Below are 20,828 nucleotides of genomic sequence, written 5' to 3'. Positions count from 1 at the left end.
TGTCTTTTGAAACTTTCAAACAAAAATTTATTGACGAATACTGGTCAGAACAAAAACAAGACCAATTGTGGCGTGAATTTCTAATGGCCAGGTTGTATGACATCAGAGGTAGGCAAACCATGAAAGAATTCTGCGAATCATGGTACAGAAAACTGATACATTTGAAGGCTAGAAGAACTGAAGCTGAGATCGTTTGGGTTCTTTGGCAGAAACTGCCTGAGGATTCGAAACGATATGTTGGGAGTACACACAGTAGTTTTTCTGCGTTCTTGGAAAGGGTAGAAGATGAAGATCATTGGCGAAGAAATCGCGAGGACCGTCCCCATAATAGCAATAATTATTCGCGAGAAAGTAATGACCAAGCTGAACGACAGGAAAACGGTAGATTTCGTGTAAACACGATTCAAAGAGGTCGTGCGAGAGGTAGAGGAAATTACACTACGCGCGGTAGAGGATACATGACGCGGAATTTCCAAAATAGAGAAGAAATGGAAAACTGAAAACCGCGTGTGTTACGGGCCGGATTCACGCGGAAACCGGTTTTGGGCCCAAAGAAAAGATGCCAAATATTAGATTCGAGAAGGAAAGACGTGAACTACGGGGCAGGAAGGTTAAGGGCGCGCCTATAGTAGACGGGCGCGGAATGATACATAGTGGCGTTCCCAGTGCGAAGTCACGTGACCCTTCGTGCTCGGGCCAGCCGTTGTCGAAGCAGCGTACATTGCACTTGGCAGCAGACACAAATGGCAGACGTCGGAACAAGATGGCTGCCGTAGAGAGAGACAGAAGAGGCGGGATCGGACACTTCCGATGGCCAGTTTCAGTAGTAGATGAATGTAGAGATGAAAATAAAGTTAATATGTCATATGATAATGATAACTCGGTATCGGAATCGTGTGAAAAAACTTTTTTAAAGAATGCAAGGGAGACAGAAAAGGCGAGTGGGAAGGAGAACATTTGTACTGTTAATAATGTGTATGAAGTAAAAGACGTAAATGTGGGGGAGGTTGTGATGAATAAAGAGGAAAGGGAGGTAGAATATGCCACGCAAAAGACGTGTGCACAATTAATAATAGGCAAAAATGAGGTAGAGGAGGACGTTAGTAATCATGACATTATGAGCAGTGCAGATGAAATTATTGTTGATGGAAAGGTGTTTAATAGTTTTGATGTAGAAAGGTCTAGTAAGAATTTCGCACGATTACCTGAAAATGACAGCATGGAAGAAAATGAAATGAAAGTTATTGAAGTATGTGACGATTATACTAAGTATGAAGTTAAGGCTGAAATCGTTCAAAGTGATATAACAGAAGTGCCTGACTGTCCAAACGATGTGCATTATGTAGAAAAGGAGTCGGAAAACGAAGTGGCTGAGACATCTAGTGATAATCTGCCTCACTGTCTAAAAGTTGCTTTCCTGCTCGAATCTGATAACGAAATAGAACCTAGTGATAGTTCAGACGAAGGAGAGACGACAGATTCAGATACAGATGAATTTTCGGAGGTCGGCAAACATAATTATACCTTTACAGAAAGAGGTTACGAAAAAATTAACGACATCTTTTCGAAACAAAATCCGGAATGTGTAACTGAAACAAAACCGAAAGAGCCGCCGGATGATACTATATTAGGGCGGGCTTTACTAAATGAAATGACAGAAATAAATTTACAGAAACCTAAAGAATGTTCAGAGATAAATATAGTAGACCGTGAACTGTTAAAGATCTGTAAAGATGTAGAGGTCCACAAACCCAAAAAGCCACCTGATATACGATTGAAATCAGTAGGTAATATTTCCTGGAAAGATATTATGGTTGAGCAGGATTTATTATGGGAAGAACAGGAGGCAAAGGAACAGAGAATTATTAAACAAACTATAATACCTGTAAATGTTTGTAACACTGAACTGCAAGTACTTTTAGACACAGGATCCCAAATCAGTGCCATATCAGAATCTTTATTTAATCATATTTCATGTAATCCAGGGTTAGTAATAATGTCTGTTAGTGGAGTGAAAATTATAGGAGCTACTGGTAGATCCAGCAAGCCCATTCAAAAACAAGTATTGATGGACTTTGAAATAGGAAGCCAAAAATTTGAACATGATTTTTTAGTGGTCCCTGAACTAAGTGCTGAAATGATCCTAGGTATTGATTGGCTAGACAAGGAAAAAGTAATTTTAGATTGTGGTAGTGGAACTGTTAAGATTAATAGGGAAACCGAGACAATAGAAATTAAATTTGAAGGTAACAACCAGGTCCAAGCTGTGAATGTGGAATCCATTTTATTAAAAATAGAATCTGAAAATGATGGTTTATCCCAACTATATGAAATATACCATGTGAGAGGTTTATTGCAGGATGATCAAAAAACTGACAGTCTAAGGGAAATTGTTGGTGTTATCCAAGGAATATCATGTGAACAGAAAGATGATTTATTTGATATCTTGAATAGTAATAAGAAAGTGTTCTCTGATAAACCAGGTGTCGTAAATAACTTTGAATACCGTATGGATATCCTGGAACATGAACCATTCTTTGTCAGACCATATCCAATACCTATAGCTAAGAAAGAGGCAGTACAAGCTGAAATTGATAAAATGTTGGAATGGGGGGTAATAGAAAGAAGCAATAGTGAATACAATAGTCCACTTATTATAGTCAACAAAAAGGATGGAGGTGTAAGAGTAGTCATTGATGCACGAACATTGAATAAAATTGTCAGGAGAGAAGTAGACAGGCCTGAAAATTTAGATGATTTATTACAAAAGTTCCATAATGTGAAATATCTAACCAGTTTAGACCTTACTGCTGGATATTGGCAGATCCCATTACACAAAGATTCTAGAAAATACACAGCTTTTTTGTTTGCAGGAAAATGTTACCAATACAAAGTTGTACCATTTGGTTTGAATACTTCTGTTTCTGTTTTCATTAGGGCTTTGGATTCTGTGTTGGGAAAAGAACTTTGTGCTAGATTGACTGTATATGTGGATGACTTATTGATTGCTACTGATAACTGGGAAGAACATTGTGACCTGTTAAAGAAAACCCTTATTGCTCTTCAAGCAGGGGGCATGACTTTAAAGTTAAAAAAGTGTGAATTTGTGAGACAAGAAATTAAGTTTTTAGGACACATAATAACCACATCTGGGATTAGCAAGGACCCAGGAAAGCTTAATGCTATTGAAAATTGCCCTCCTCCAAAGAACAGGAAACAGTTGAAAGCGTTTTTAGGTCTTTGTGGGTTTTACCGCAAATTTGTGAAAGGGCAAGCTTTTAACAGCCCACATTTGAATGGCTTGTTAAAGAAAAATAGTGTATATATTTGGACATCTGAATGTCAGAAAGATTTTGAAAATTTGAAAACCGAGTTAGTAAGGGAAAACATTTTACATCATCCAGTTTTAAGTGAGCCATTCCACATGATTACAGACAGTAGTGCTTATGGTATTGGTGTTGAAAAACTGTATATGTGTTTAAAACTGAGGAGATGAACCTGGCTAAGGTATGTGTAAAGTAGATGTGAGGTATGTGTCTAGTGCCAGCAAAAGAGTTGGCAGAAATCACTTGCAATAGGATATGAAATTATTGTCCTGATCTTGATGTATGTAATGACCTAACTGTGTGTGGAAAAGCAATGATAAAGGAGTAGTAAGAAATACTTTATCCTAACTTGATCCTGAATATGACATTTAATTCTTTCTCGATTAATGTATATGTTACCTGATTGTGTCATTTGAAAAGAAATGGTTTTGTTACCAGTGTCTAATTGCTGTTTCAAAGTTACAGGTTTCATGTTTTATACCACTAATGCAAATTTTACCAAAAGTGTGTCAGAATGATAAAAAACCTGGAAATGATGACAATAAACTGCTCAAAAATATGTTGATGGGCAGTAAAACAAGACAAAATAATAAAAATGCTGTGGTCCTGATGCTAAGGACTACAAAATATACGATGTGAGCAGTAACCAAAGGACTTGCCATTGTGGGGCAAGGAGCTGATAAGTGGTCATGAACTGCCAAACCTAGAGGATGGGGCAGTGTGTCAATTTAAAAATGTGTTTTTTGTGTATTCTTAATCTAAATTGTGTTTTTGTATCTAAATGTGTATGTAAAAAGACTGCTAAACCAATAATGGGTAGAATGTGTAACATGGACTGCTAGTGCTGAGGCAAGCAGTGAATTAAGTTAGGTTTTTTTGAGCAATATGTTATAAACTGACTATTCTTATTGAAGTCAGTGAAAAGTTATTATAAAATGTATAAGGAATCTTATTTAAATGGATGTAGATGTTTTTGATACTAGGTTTTTTGAAATAACGTAAAGTTTTGGACTGCCTTGTTTTGAAACACAGCAGTGATGATTAAAGATAGGCTCTGAATATGTTAGTGTGTTTATGTGTAACAAATATTTTGGACTGCTATTAATGAAGAGCAGCTTTAAAGTTAATTATTTTGAAACAACCTTGCAAAGTTACTTTGGTATTTAAGGAGTCAGTTGGAAAAGGTTTCTCATAGTTGTTTGTATAAATAATTGTGCATATCCGGATGCAAACTGAAATTTTCAATATTTCATTAATTGCTGAACCTTGTAAAATATACTGTGATCATTAATATGCTTGTGTGTCTGTGAAATTTTACATTTCTTTAAAATTATTGAGAAACAAACTTCTGTTTTGCTAAGTTAAAATGTTCTGTGCTATTGTATATGAGTTTAATTTTTTTTCATATTATTTAAAGGCTTTTCCTATTCTACTTATATGTAGATGAGTTGTGTACTGATTGCCTATTAATTGAACTGTGTGTGTATGAAAAGAACATGCTTAAAGATATCTTGTGTAATGGTGCAAAATTAGTTTCCTTAAACCAGTGTGAAATTGAAAATTGCTTTAGATATTTTACTTTGAAAATATTTTGGAAGAAATACATGCAATTTCTTAGTGTATATACTGTATATTTGTAATGTGTGTGTGTGTGTTTTTTTTTTCTCCCAACTGAAGTTGGATGGAATAAACTTTTTTTTTTTTTTGCAGCCAGCACCACTTAGGTGTTATGGATGTTTCCTTGAAGTATCCCTGATGGGAAACTTCAATGAAACATGGGGCATGTGTAACACCACAGCTCTTATGCTGTATGGATTCGTTTTGCTTTATTTAATGTTACATTGTTGATCGCCTGTGAATGTGTTCAAATCAATAGCATAAAATTGTGTATTCTTTTCTTTGTCAAACCTTTGATGTCATGATTTGATTCTATGCAAAGTTGTGTATCTGCAATTTGTATTCTTTGTCCCATTTGGAGGGAACAGAACTTATTGTATGTAATTGTAATTTTGTGTGAATAATTTTTTGTAGAAGTGTCAATATGTGAAAATGTTCTGTTTTATTTAATGTATTTGTTTGCTGTTATGTAAATTGCTGATCCTCACTTAGGGTTCTTAGTTAGTTTGTATGTAAATGGTGTAGTGGTTCCCCTCGGGAACGGAACTGTGTAGCGCGCGCAAATTGTGGTTGGCCTAGGTGGAAAAGGTGGAACTGATAGTCAGTCGGAGGCGAGCTACGAGTCGGAGACGAGCCACCAGTCGGAAAGGAGCTACCAGTCTGTGCACTGTCAATGTAAAGGTGCATATCATGCTGATTCAGAGAGAGGCTTTTACTGCTTCTTTCCAATGCCTCGGATGGGTGGATAAATAGCTGGATCTATTCTGGAATTTGTATGAATCGTCGCCATGAAGATACGATAAAGTCCGGCAATTCTACCTGTAATTCCACCTACCAACATGCAGTTGCCACCACATTGCGCAATCACTGTAACGTAATACTATATTGATGTACAGTGAAGGATCAGCCTAAGGGATGTGTTAGTGTGCTGAAATATAAGGTAATTCATATAGGAATTTATTTACCTACCTTGATTTTACTCCTCATCATAACACCTCTCAGGGTCCTCTCCGTTTGAAGTAAAGTGATTACCGAGTGTCCTTACTGAAAGTACGTTGAAGCCTAGAGCTTTGTTAAATAATGCCTCTTGAACTTATTGGAAAGATAGTTAAAGCTAGTGTGGTAACAGAGTGAGTTAAAGCAAATGTTATTTGTCCAATAATAATTTTCCTATTGAAACTGTTATTTAAAGTGCTGTTACCAACTTCAAACTTTAGGCTGAGTCTTATAAAGTAAATGATCACGTTGTTGTCTGTGGTAAATTCCAAAAGGTGAGTCAGTTTCTTGCAATTTTGTCAACATTGTGTTTCGTTGTAGTAAAAGTGAGAAAGCTGCAGTTGTGAAACGTTACATTCTCATGTATGCCAAGTGTTTGTCTCTCTTGTGTGCATATTAACAGTATAAAGACCACTCAGTTTGTGTAAACCCTGAAAGTGGTAGTGTTTTTCTGTACGTGTTATAATTTTGCAAATAGTTTTTTTTTTTTTTTTTTTTGTGCTGCTCCAGTTGTTAGCTTCAATCTTATAACATATGTGTGTCAGAGTTCATTGCACTCGAGAGTTGCTCAGTCTAGGTTGTGTTTGTAGTGTTGTCCATTATAGTTACTTATACCTACTTTCATAAACGAGAATGTTAATCTTTCTCTTGCCTAATTAGGCTGGCGACCGTTTCCCTTATTCTAGGAATAGTATAGCTAGGCAAAATTTTGTTTGTCACTATTCCAATATTAACGTAATTCTGACTCTCATTTCCGATAAGCCACTTCCATTAGGAACAATACGGTCAACTTAACAAAATTCCTCTCAGAGGGTAACACTGCTCTGTTGCTTTGTGCCATAGTTACTTTTACAAAATTGTTTTATGTTACAACCTGCTTCTGGCATTGAGGTTATGGTACAATAGTTAGCAGAGAGGGAGTGTTATAGATTCTCTTCTATTCCGGTTTTCCCAAAGTCCATGTTTCACTACCATACAATGCTGTACTCCAGACGTACATCCTCAGAAATTTCTTCCTCAAATTAAGGCCGGTATTGATATTAGTAGACTTCTCTTGGCCAGAAATGCCTTTTTTGCCATAGTGAGCCTGCTTTTGATGTCCTCCTTGCTCCGTCCGTCATTGGTTATTTTACTGCCTAGGTAGCAGAATTCCTTAACTTTATTGACTTCGTGACCATCAATCCTGATGTTAAGTTACTCGCTGTTCTTATTTCTACTACTTATCATTACCTTTGTCTTTCTCCGATTTACTCTCAAACCAAACTGTGTACTCATTAGACTGTTCATTCCGTTCAGCAGATCATTTAATTCTTCTTCACTTCACTCAGGATAGCAATGTCATCAGCGAATTGTATCATTGATATCCTTTCACCTTGTATTTTAATTCCACTCCTGAACCTTTCTTTTATTTCCATCATTGCTTCCTCGATGTACAGATTGAAGAGTAGGGGCGAAAGGCTACAGCCTTGTCTTACACCCTTCTTAATACGAGCACTTCGTTCTCGATCATCCACTGTTATTATTCCCTCTTGGTTGTTGTACATATTGTATATGACCCGTCTCTCCCTATAGCTTACCCCTACTTTTTTCAGAATCTCGAACAGCTTGCACCATTTTATATTGTCGAACGCTTTTTCCAGGTCGACAAATCCTATGAAAGTGTCTTGATTTTTCCTTAGCCGTGCTTCCATTATTAGCCGTAACGTCAGAACTGCCTCTCTCGTCCCTTTACTTTTCCTAAAGCCAAACTGATCGTCACCTAGCGCATTCTCAATTTTCTTTTCCATTCTTCTGTGTATTATTCTTGTAAGCAGCTTCGATGCATGAGCTGTTAAGCTGATTGTGCGATAATTCTCGCACTTGTCAGCTCTTGCCGTCTTCGGAATTGTGTGGATGATGCTTTTCCGAAAGTCGGTTGGTACGTCGCCAGACTCATATATTCTACACACCAACGTGAATAGTCGTTTTGTTGCCACTTCCCCCAATGATTTTAGAAATTCTGATGGACTGTTATCTATCCCTTCTGCCTTATTTGGCCGTAAGTCCTCCAAAGCTCTTTTAAATTCCGATTCTAAAACTGGATCCCCTATCTCTTCTAAATCGACTCCTGTTTCTTCTTCTATCACATCAGACAAATCTTCACCCTCATAGAGGCTTTCAATGTATTCTGTCCACCTATCTGCTCTCTCCTCTGCATTTAACAATGGAATTCCCGTTGCACTCTTAATGTTACCACCGTTGCTTTTAATGTCACCAAAGGTTGTTTTGACTTTCCTGTATGCTGAGTCTGTCCTTCCGACAATCATATCTTTTTCGATGTCTTCGCATTTTTCCTGCAGCCATTTCGTCTTAGCTTCCCTGCACTTCCTGTTTATTTCATTCGTCAGCGACTTGTATTTCTGTATTCCTGATTTTCCCGGAACGTGTTTGTACTTCCTCCTTTCATCAATGAACTGAAGTATTTCTTCTGTTACCCATGGTTTCTTCGCAGCTACCTTCTTTGTACCTATGTTTTCCTTCCCAACTTCTGTGACGGCCCTTTTTAGAGATGTCCATTCCTCTTCAACTGTACTGCCTACTGCGCTATTCCCTATTGCTGTATCTATAGCGTTAGAGAACTTCAAACGTATCTCGTCATTCCTTAGTACTTCCGTATCCCACTTCTTTGCGTATTGATTCTTCCTGACTAATGTCTTGAACTTCAGCCTCCTCTTCATCACTACTATATTGTGATCTGAGTCTATATCTGCTCCTGGGTACGCCTTACAATCCAGTATCTGATTTCGGAATCTGTCTGACCATGATGTAATCTAATTGAAATCTTCCCGTATCTCCCGGCCTTTTCCAAGTATACCTCCTCCTCTTGTGATTCTTGAACAGGGTATTCGCTATTACTAGCTGAAACTTGTTACAGAACTCAATTAGTCTTTCTCCTTTTTCAGTCCTTGTCCCAATCCCATATTCTCCTGTAACCTTTTCTTCTACTCCTTCCCCTACAACTGCATTCCAGTCGCCCATGACTATTAGATTTTCGTCCCCCTTTACATAATGCATTACCCTTTCAATATCCTCATACACTTTCTCTATCTGTTCATCTTCAGCTTGCGACGTCGGCATGTATACCTGAACTATCGTTGTCGGTGTTGGTCTGCTGTCGATTCTGATTACAACAACCCGGTCACTGAACTGTTCACAGTAACACACCCTCTGCCCTACCTTCCTATTCATAACGAATTCTACACCTGTTATACCATTTTCTGCTGCTGTTCAAAATGGTATAACCGGTCATATGACTTATGGTCATATGAATGAGAAGGTGAAATGTTGTAGGGTTAGTCTGCATTATGAGCTGTAAAGGGGTGAGAGCCATCCCAATGTGACGTGTTTGCCGCTTCCACTGGGCCAGACGCGGAACTACGCAACCTACAAATACTATCTCTCCCAGCTCGTCTCCATGAAGCCGCGTGGAATAGCCGCGTGGTTAGAGGCGCCATGCCACTAATTGCGTCGCGCCTCACGCCGGAGGTTCGAGTCCTCCTTCGGACATGGATGTGTGTGTTGTCCTTAGCGTAAGTTAGATTAAGTTAGTTTAAGTAGTGCGTAAGTCTACGGACGGATGACCTCAGCAGTTTGCTCCCATAGGAATTCACACTCATTTGAAAAATTTTGTCTCCAAGAAGCTGGAGTACTGGAGCATCAGGATAAGTGCAACTGTTTCCTCGAAACCAGTCAGGCTCCATGCTCTGATGCAATTTAAAGTCGCACCTGAACATTAAACGAAATGCATCTTTCGACAAACTTTAGTTGCTTGACTGATTCGGGAGAGATGACCAAACAGCCAGGTGACAGGTTCCATCGGATTAGGGAAGGATAGTCAAGGAAGTCGGCCGTACCCTTTTTTAAGGAACCATCCCAGAATTTGCCTGAAGCGAGTTAGGTAAATCACGGAAAACGGAAATCAGGACGGCCTGACGCGGGTATGAACCCTTGTCCACCCGATCACGAACACGAGTGTAGAGTGCTAACCAGTGCGCCATCTCTTTCGGTGGCAGACTTTAGGTGATTTCCTGTAAAGCAACCAGTGTTCACGGAACTTGCACCCCAAGAAATTACCGTTGTACATGATCACGGTGGCAGGATACCTAACCTAATATGCACTTGACTGTGCTGTGACAAGCTCTAGGCGTCCCCGACAACCTGCGTGGCGTCTAGCGCAGGAGTGAGAACGAAAGGGATACGCGTGGTTAGTCACCGTGGAATCGAATTTTCGCAGCTCCCCTCCCTCTCCCTAGGGAGGGAGGGGGGGGGCCGAGAGGGGGATGTGTTTTGCGAACCGACCCAGTGCGAGGATGCGTGTGACCGGCTCCGCGCGCACGAGCGTGTGTTCGAACACCATCTGCTGGAATGCAAACACTGCGACTCATTAAAGCGGATCGGCTGCGTTACAACAAAAAACAAACATTTTCGGGAGTGGAATGCACGCATGCGAGGTTAACACATTATCGGATTTCTGCACGCCACACTGTTCGATTTTAACGGTTCACTTAAGCTGTGGCGTCTGCTATGTCTTTTTATCCTCCTAGTGTTGGGTTTTCCTCTTTTTTTTAAGTCCCACTGTTTGATTTTTTGTCACACATCGGCTGCTACATGTAATTCTCAATTTGCGACACTTTTTCAATCAGCCTTTATTTTCTGCCGCAGTCGGAATTTGGTGAATCCGTCTCTTTTTTTTTACTGCCCGTGTTGCATTATTATTGCGTCAGTGACAGTGCTCCGACATACAAATATTACGGAACGGCGTGAAATGAAATCATATGCAATTAAAGAGAGAGCTTCATACGCAGCGGCAACAATAAATATTACGTGACTTATTTTCGTTCGAAATTTTTGTTCCAATGAATTGCACATATTTACACGGGGCGTGTAAACTTTGCAGCATTTTCTGTAATTAACATCGCCAAATTACTATTTGCCGGGCCATGTTTCGATTCGTTTTTGTGAACAGTTGAATAACAAAAACTTCCACAAACTGTCATTCTTATTTTCCCATAGGAATAGGTAATAATGTACGTCGTGTAGCGTAAAACTGTTGTCACTTATACTCTTTGAATTACAACAGGAGTAACAGTATCATAGTCTCGCACTGGAACTCAACAGATTACGTGACTGCAGGACAAAAAAAGTCCTCGAGAAGACGAAAATATGTTTATTGCAGACTGCACAAAGAGAGGGTTTACAGCCCCTCCTGCTGGAAGAATCTTCATATTAAAGAATGTTTTTACCTTTTTCTTGATATCAGTTATTTAACATCTTCCTTCTGATGCTATTTATTATAATCCATAAGCTAATTTAAATATGCTCAATAATCTCGTTTGCTTAGAAACCAACCCGTTTCTTTATATTCCTTTCCTATTGCTATCATTCTACCACAATCATCTCTGCCGATAAAAAGATTTAGTAAAATAAATATAAAGGAAGTATCAATTCACTGAAAGTAATTTATTGTACATGTCAGAACAGGAAAATAAAAAAAACGCGAAAAACAATGAAAGACGATCAGATATAAGATTGCGTATAATTAAGATACCGCCAATTGCTAATTTCTATACAGGAGAAACAGGTGCAATATGCCGATGACACCGCCTTCCTTGCTCTTGCCCCCTCCCCCCAACGTTCCCAGCGCCTCCTCCAGCCCCACCTTGACCTGTTCACCACATGGTGCAACCAATGGCTCCTTAAGATCAATCTCTCCTAGACCCAGGCAATCATCATAGGCCACACCACCCCCTCTTCCGCCTCCTAGATTTCTACCTTACCATCTGTGGCCGCCCCATTGCCCTTACTCCTGCCCTCAAGTACTTTGGCATCACCCTTGACAGCCACCTTTCCTGAACCCCCGATCGCCTCACAGTCCAAGCCAAGGCACGTAACCATCTCCGACTCCTCAAACTCCTCTCTGGTCGAACATGAGGATTAGACACTTCCACTATCCTACATACCTGTAAGTCCGCCCCATCCTATGTTATGCCCACCCCACTTGGATCCCTGCCCCCCCCCCACCTACTACAAACCCCTCCAAATCCTTGAGAGCCATGCACTGCGCCTTGCATATTGCATGTGTCTCCTATCCCCCACACGGATCCTTTATGATCTGATTTCCTGCCCCCATCTCCTCCTGTTCCTAGAACGAATACAGATCCCATATGTCTCCCGCAAACTGGATCCCCCCCCCCCCCCATCCTTTCGTTTCCCCCATCCTATCCCACCCTATCCCACTGCTGCACCTGTACCACAGTGTCCCACTTGGTCTCCATCAGCATACACTCCATACCCTAATCCAAGGTGCCTTCCGCCAACTCTCCCTCCTGGATGATGTCTTTGTGCCTTCCATCTACCCCTCCTACAAGATCTAATCCCTCCTCTTTCTCCCCCACCCTCCCCAGGGCTCCCTATCTTCCTCCCTCTCCCCCTTCTTTTCTTCCTCCTTTTCCCCCTGCTGAACGCCTTCTTTCTCTTTTTCACCCCCCTGGGCTTCTAGCTCCTCTCCTTCTCTCCTCCACTGCCCCCTCCTACCCCCCTCCTGGAATTCCCCCTACCACCTCTTCCCCTCCCTTTTCTTCCCCCCCCTCCTCCCTTCACCCGGTGGTAGGTCCCATTCAGTGCAGTGATTTTTAACATTTTCGCTGTGGTGTCAGTGTTACTCCAGTGCTGGGTGCAGTGCTACGTTCCACCAGCACCAACAGTGTCGCCAGCATCATTCCTTTGTGTTCCCACTGGTGTTTCTTTGTTTTTTGTGTCGACTCACAGTGTTCATTCTAGGTATGTGTCTGTCGCTCTCGTCTATGTTGTTTTTAAATCTACAGTTTATACTCATCTATTTTTATTCTTGTTTTTTTATCACTTTATACCATTCTCTGTTTTGTGTTCTTTTCTCATGTGACTATGTTCTTTCTGTAACTCTCTTGGCTGAACAGCGGCGTATTGTGCCGCGGCCAGCCCACCCCATTTTTGGCAGTGAATTAACAATAAAGAAAAAAATTTATGTAAACAAAAAGAAAGTGATCTGGTTATTATGTTTTTCCACGTTTTTACCAGTTGTAAAGTTATGCAGATTGTAGTAGTAATGTTTTCTTCGTGGTGTATTGTAGATCAGAAGATGACAGCTGGACTCTGTCGAAACAGATCATTTGGGAAATAAAAATATTTCAGCACGTGATCTTGGCTGCAAAAATTCTAATTTATCGCCAGATCGTTACTACCAGTCCGGTTTGGTTTTCTACAGGTTTCCTTTCTGCTGGAGGACGCCTAATTTGGTATGCTATCTGTGTTAAAAAAAAATGTGTCGCGGGAGGAGTTCACCATCTCAGTCGGTCGCAGTTCCCTGTTCGAGTAGCTCGTTATCCTCACTAGTGTGGGTGCTGCCAACGTGTTAGTGTCTGCGTGCACGCTTCCTGTTATTCGTGACAGCCATGGATCGTGCAGCTCGAGTTAGTGCAGCAGTGATAGGTAATTCAACCGATAGAATCCCGTCCGGTAAGCGTGATGAAGCTAGACATGTTTTCTCTACAGGTATTTTGTGATGTCACTGCCTGGACTCAAGTCTCTTGGCTACTAATCATTTTAAAGTAACTGTCTGTGTACACTATAAACAGTGCCTGCACGAGTTATAAAGACTCTTATTTATGTTTCAGTCAGTTGCTTTATTTCTCTTGACCTGAAGCAAGACATTTTCATGCCAGGTTTGGTTTAACTGTAGCTCGAGTACTAGTTTTTATATTGTAACAGACTACATCGCATTTTAATGTGGATTTGGAAAAATATATTTAAATTTTAGCTGGTCCGCCTGTCGTGTCGTCTGTACAATTTCTCTGTTATCTCCTACAACTGTTATTTTTATCAGAAACCACTTTTAGACCATATGGAATCCATTGCTAGCCACAGCTCAATAAGCCGGCCGGTGTTGCCGAGCGGTTCTGGGTCTGGAACCGCGTGACCGCTACGGTCTCAGGTTCGAATCCTGCCTCGGACATAAATGTGTGTGATGTCCTTAGGTTAGTTAGGTTTAAGTAGTTCTAAGTTCTAGGGGACTAATGACCTCAGATGTTAAGTCCCATAGTGCTCAGAGCCATTTGAACCACAGCACAATAATCTTGTAGCCACGTTCAATTAGTAACAAAACAGTAGTATCTACAGCCTATATTCACACTGTAACTATTCTAACCTTTTCTTCGCGGTTCATACGAGAGTGATATGTCGGCGATGAATAATATATTCCTACATTCATCACGTGACGTGTGCTCTTGAAACTTACTATACAGGCTTCCACAGAATACATTCCGTCTGTCTTCAAAAGTTTGTGGTTTCAATTTTTGCGAACACATTAGTGACTCTCTCAAGTGGGTCAAACAGACCTGTGATCTTTCGTGCTGATGTGTAAGTTCGATATCCCCTGTTACAGTAGTTTCATTTGGTATAGGAACAATATTCGTGGATGGATATCACTACTGTTTTGTAAGCAGTTTCCTTTGTAGACTGATTGCATTTCCCTAGTATCCTACCAATGAACCAAAGTCTGCCATCTGCTTGAAGCGCGACTGTTCCTATATGATCGTTCCATTTCATACCCTTACAGACTGTTAAATCAAAGTGTGTGTATGCATTGTTTACCAATCGCCACAATAGCCCGTTGATATTGTTGTCAAGACATACTAGGTCTTTTTATTCCATTTTGTGAAGCAAGGAAGTTTACATTCCCAAACATCTAAAAAATTTTTCCAATTATTGTACAACTTTGAAATCTTCTCAAGGTCTGACTGATTATTTATGCAGCTTTTTTCAGAAATTATTTCATTACAGATACCGTGAAACTGAGTATGTTTCTGGGTGGGGTATTTACTTGCGACTGTAATTCGGAACAAAATTCAACAGTGGCTCTGGTGCAGTGTGTTCTTGCATAGTACTGCCGTTAGTGATGAAAGCAGCAAGTGTGTGGTTTACACATGAACTGGTCACAAAATTATTTTGTTTGTAGATGCGAAAACGAGTTTATACATTACTTGGAAGCTTTCTGTTACTACCGATAGCTTCTAAGAGCTGTCTAACTGGAGGTAAGGTGATAGAAATATGTATATATAGGTTATTAAATTTTTTCGTCTAGTTCCCTAGGACTAAATAGGGGAGCAAATCTCCGTGGTCATGGAACGACCTAGTACATGAAATTTATATAATGAAAGTTAATAATTGATGACATAAAATTTACACGAATCCTATGCAGACGACAAGGCAACGGCCTTTCCGCAGTGGATGCACCGGTTCCCGTCAGATCACTGAAGTTAAGCGCTGTCGGGCGTGATCGGCACTTGGGTGGGTGACCGTCTGGGTCGCCATGTGCTGTTGCCATTTTTCGGGGTGCACTCAGCTTCGTGATGCCGCTTGGGGATCTACTCGACCGAATAGTAGCGGCTCCGATCAAAGAAAATCATCATAACGACTGGGAGAGCGGTGTGCTGACCACATGTCCCTCCTCTCCGCATTCTCAGCTGCGGATGACACGGCTGTCGGATGGTCCCGATGGTAGCAAGAAGACGGAGTGCTTTATGCAGACGACAAGCAGCTGGGTATTTACCGACATCAACACTGTAACGCTTGAAGCTGTTTAATTTCCTCTCGGCGAACGTCCCAACAGGTTAGAAGGAATGAGTCGTGACAAAATGCTTCAGTTTAGATTTAAAATCCATGGATTATTCCTTTTTTCAATTCTGGTGGAAACTTATTTGAAAACAGGTAAAGCAGAATACTGCACGTCTCTATGCCTATGTGTACATCATTCTACATATGCGTCAGATTTTACAAAAATTTTCTTCACCCATTGGAAAATGAAGAAAGTTATTCCGTAGACTACAGAAGTACCTTTCTGACGGCACACAGATCTGCAGAACCAACTGTAAAAATTGAAATTGTAGACAACAAGTCGCATTAATTAATTTAAGGACGTCTGTGAGCCGGCCTGTGTGGCCGAGCGGTTCTAGGCGCTTCAGTCTGGAACCACAAGACAGCTACAGTCGCAGGTTCGAATCCTGCCTCGGGCGTGGATGTGTGTGGTGCCTTCGGTTAGTTAGGTTTAAGTAGTACTAAGTTCTAGGGTACTGATGACCTCAGATGTTAAGTCCCATAGTGCTCAGAGCCATTTGAACCTTTTTTTTTTTTTTTTTTTTTTTTGACGTCTGTGAATGGTTTAGTAAAAAAAAGTTTTATTTCGCATTGTAACTTTTTTTCTAATCGTAACATACAGTTTTTAAGAAAATTGTATTGAATATGTCATTACGTCGTTGTTCCTCATACCATCGGATTTGTAGGTATGGATCCAACACTTAGAAGTGTTGTGAACTTTTACCTTCCTCTTTCTTTTTTTTCATACGATTTCACTAAGCGTACGCGTAAATGAGTGTGCAGAAGTATTGCTTAGTTACCAAGCTTAATTCAGTTTACTTGTTTTCATTCTTATTTTGTTCCAATGAGGATAGGTGTATAACTATTTGGATTTTAAGAAAATTAGATAAATGAATCATACCAAATTGGCAAACTTTGTGGCAAGCCCTTTTATGCGTGTGGGTGAAAGAAAATTCACAAGGCAGGATAAGCTTGTAACAAAGTCACTAATACGTGGCATAAAGAAACACTAGTTCAAACTATCGTGGCGACCGATAAATTTAACTCTACTGTCCCTGTATTAGACTTCATGTCACAGTATTGTCCTGAACTGGGGGAGGGAGAGGTAACGTGTCTACAATTAATGTTCCATATTCCGATTACATCTCTGCGCATAAAAGCTATATTTCTATCAAAATTAAAAGTCCATATACACTGACGGAAAAAATCGGAAAACATTAAGAAATAATTAATATAGAGTAATGAAGTTACAAGAATAAATTTCTCCAGCAACGTATTTAAATCATTAACATTGCAAGATCACAGATTAGTGTAAGCGCGAGATAAACCATTGCAAATGTGAACTACTGGTACAGGAATAACCAGTGTAGCCACCGGAATGTTGAAAGCAAACGTGCATACATTTTGTTGTGCAGGTGCCGGATCTCAGTTAGGGGGACGGAGTTCCATGCCTGTTGCACCACGTCGGTCAATACAGGGACGGTTAATGCTGTTCGTGGATGACGCTCAATTTACCGTCCGATGATGTCCCAAATGCGATCCATTGTAGAGAGATCTGGTGATCGAGCAGATCAAGGCAACATGTCGACACTCTACAGAGGCTCTTTGGATACAACAGCAGTATGAGGGCGACCAGTATCCCATTGGAAAGCACCCCGTGAGCGTGAATGGCAGCACAGCAGGTGGACTCACGAGACTGACGTAGAGATTTGCAGTCAGGTTGTGTGCGAGAACCACGAGAGCGTTCCTGCTGTCACGTGTAATCGTACTCTTAGTCATAACCCCAGGTGTAGGCCCAGTGTGTCTACCATACAGATAGATTGTTAGCAGGCCCTTAACTAGACTCCTTCTAACCAACACACGGCCATCACCGACGCAAAACGAGCTATCACCAGAAATCCCAACATACCTCCACCCTGTCCTCCAATGGCCGGCCGGAGTGGCCAAGCGGTTCTAGGCGCTTCAGTCTGGAACCGCGCGACCGCTACGGTCGCAGGTTCGAATCCTGCTTCGGGCATGGATGTGTGTGATGTCCTTAGGTTAGTTAGGTTTAAGTAGTTCTAAGTTCTAGGGGACTGATGACCTCAGAAGTTAAGTCCCATAGTGCTCAGAGCCATTTTTTTGTCCTCCAATGAGCTCTCGCTTGACGCCACTCAAGCCGCAAATGGCTGTGGTTTGGGGTCAGTGGAATGTATGCTACTGGGCCTTGTGTCACTGTGGTGGCAATTGCTGCTCAAACTGCTGCTGCAGATGCAGTACGATGCGAAAGACCCGTACGCCGAACAGAATGATATTCCCTGTCGGTAGAAACCATGTGGTCGTCCAGAGCCCGATCTTCTTGCGACCGTAAATTCGCGTGACCACCGCTAGCAGCAATCTTGTACAGTGGCTTTGTCACCTTAAAGACATTCTTGACTGGCTTAACCTCACCTCGTCCAGCCTCAGAGGCAACTAACAACGGCTACAGGGTGTATCTAAAGCAAACCTGATTTGCATCCTCTTAGTGACGCTACTAGCACCACTTTGATGGGACTGGGGCGAAATCTGAATAGACATCACCTCTGAGACTTATAAACACGCCTGCCAACTTTTGTTTATGCCGTACAACACTTTCTCAGTACTGCGATCTGTTTTCCGTCTGTGTATGTGGAAGCTAAATGTCGTAGTACATATTAGTATAACGTTACGTTGCAAGAAGCGCTTAAAAATCACATAAAAGCCCAGTTGTACGGTAAATTCATCATCTTCGGAAGTCTGCTCAATTCAAAGCTGTACAATATACACTTAGAACTTAGCCATAAACTTGTTTCTCATGTATTCATGGTTTTCTTAGACTATGTCAATGAATATTTCAACAAAGACACGAGAAAAAGATAAATGCTCTAATTTCAAAGAATGCAGTGAAATACCCCAGTATCTCTTCTCAAACAGAAAGTAAGTTTTTTGATAAAGTGATAAATTCTACAGAAATATGCTTCAGTAGTAACGAATTAAAGCTGTTAAACGAAGGCCTTAAGCATAACATTACCCGCTCACTAAATAAAAGCAACATTAAAGACCTCATAGTTTGCACAAAAATTGCATGCACAGCAGCTAAACTAAAACACAATGAACAAAATGGTATAGCTCGTAAGGCAAACAACATCATTATGAGAAGCACTCACGAGAACAAAATGGACAATAAGATGAATACTGAACATAAGACATTATGTGACATAAATAAGAAACTTTCAACTGAAAATGCCATCGTTGACAGAGCAGACAAAGGTAACACACCTGTTGTCATATATGCATCAGACTATATTAGCAAAACTTGTGAATTCTTCAGAAAGAATAACACGAAGGAAATAGCATATGACCCTACTCCAAAACTCCATGATAAAATTAAAAAGTTGCTTAAAAACTGCAACTTCTTGTTGACCCCATTAGAAACAAAGCACTGTATAGTGGTGAACCCATCAGCACCAAAACTGAGATCACAGACTAAGACCCCAAACCAGAATGTCCGATACATCCCATTGTGAACTCCATCAATAGCCCAAGCCATAAAATCACCAAAAAACGTAATGTCATTATCCGCAAGGCATATGTATTTCAAAATAACTTCTCCATTAAAAACAGTTATTAGCTCATCAATATCAATAGTATAAAAGATATCTCCATCCCAGTCACAGCTAAATTTGCATCTCTTAACATAGTAAACCTATATAGAAATTAGTTTAATAAGAAATAACTTACTCAAACATGGGACAATGGGTACAGCTGAAATCTATGAACTCATAGAGATCCTGGAGCTTATATTGTCACACAACTCCGTCCTCTTCAACAACAAGTTTTACATTCAGGAAGATGGACTGACAAAGTGTAGTAGTCTTGCAGGCTTGCTAGCAGACATGCAGATATATATATATATATATATATATATATATATATATATATATATATATATATATATATATAAAACCTTGTAAACAACGTTTTTAGTTCCAAAACCCAACTAAAAGATAAGCTGTTTTATTACAAATGCTGTGTTGATGACACACTCATTCTGTTCAATGGAACAACAGAAGAAATAGCTAATCTCGCCAAAGAACTTAATAAAATACAATTCACAGTAGAACATGAAACAGCAGAAGGCATTAACTATCTTGATCAAACAATCTCAAATAAAAATCAGAAGCATAAATTTCAAATTTTCAGAAAGCCAACAACCACCAATGTTACCATACACAAATCTTCTTGCCATTCAGACCAATATAAAAAAAGCATCCTCCAGAACAATGGTTAATCACATGCTTAAAATCCCAATGGACACAAGTGAAAGACAAAAAGAAACAGAAATTAACATATCAATTGCCTCCACCAATGGCTACAACCCTGCAGTAATAGATAAACTAATCCACCAACTGCTGAACAACCACCCACAAACAAGAAGAGTACATTTATTAGCTTGCCTTTCCTAGAGAAGATTTCTGGCCAAATTTCCAACCTCTTCAAGACATACAACATAAAAATAAGTTTCTTCACCAACAACAAAATACAAAATAAAATCATACACAGCACGAAAACCACTATACAACAGTATCAAAAGTCAGATGTGTACAAGCTGATTTGAAACTCACGTCCAAGCTTCTACATTGGACAAAGGGGTAGAAGCTTCACAACAAGAGTTAAAGAACACATAGATGCACTCCGTCTTAACAACCTGAACAAGTCCAGCTTTGCCTCACATCTTGCCCAACACAATCATTCTGCAAACAACATAGAACAGAATCTCCAAATACTCCATTTTGCCAACAAAGGCACAATACTTGACCTTCTTGAAGAAATTGAATTACTTATCTACACAAATACAGCACCTGACTACCTACTCAATGATCAAATTGAACTGAGAAACAAATTTTTCCTTCATAACTGTGAAGATCTACTAGTTCAAATCAAGTAACCACTCAATGAACCCTACACCAGCTCTCCATCCCCCCCCCTCCCAACGACCTCCCCCTCTCCCTCTCCTTACATCCTAACTACACTGGTGTCAATGTAATATCCTACCACAGAATAAAACTTTTACTATATTCGTAAATTTAAGGCCCTCTACTGCTAACATAAATCAGTATTAATTCTAGCTGCAACAAACAGAAGCTGCCTTTACCAGTATTCCAGATCACTCTAATGTAAGAATAAAAATAAGTCAACAGTTTAAGAACTTTTGTTCATGAT

The 20,828-nt window shown here is 40.2% G+C and overlaps 1 protein-coding gene and 1 pseudogene across 1 annotated transcript in view; both read left to right on the top strand.

The window, feature by feature from the left end:
* LOC124545917 overlaps positions 1–20,828 on the top strand; it is a 123,025-nt gene that overhangs the window by 39,221 nt on the left and 62,976 nt on the right. The gene's annotated exons all lie outside the window — the stretch shown is intronic.
* LOC124546111 lies at positions 15,221–15,338 on the top strand (annotated as a pseudogene).

This window comes from Schistocerca americana, chromosome 8 (assembly GCF_021461395.2).
Source record: "Schistocerca americana isolate TAMUIC-IGC-003095 chromosome 8, iqSchAmer2.1, whole genome shotgun sequence".
Classification (NCBI taxonomy): Eukaryota; Metazoa; Arthropoda; class Insecta; order Orthoptera; family Acrididae; genus Schistocerca; species Schistocerca americana.
Note: the sequence above shows the minus strand (reverse complement) of the source record. Positions and strands in the feature narration are given on the sequence as shown.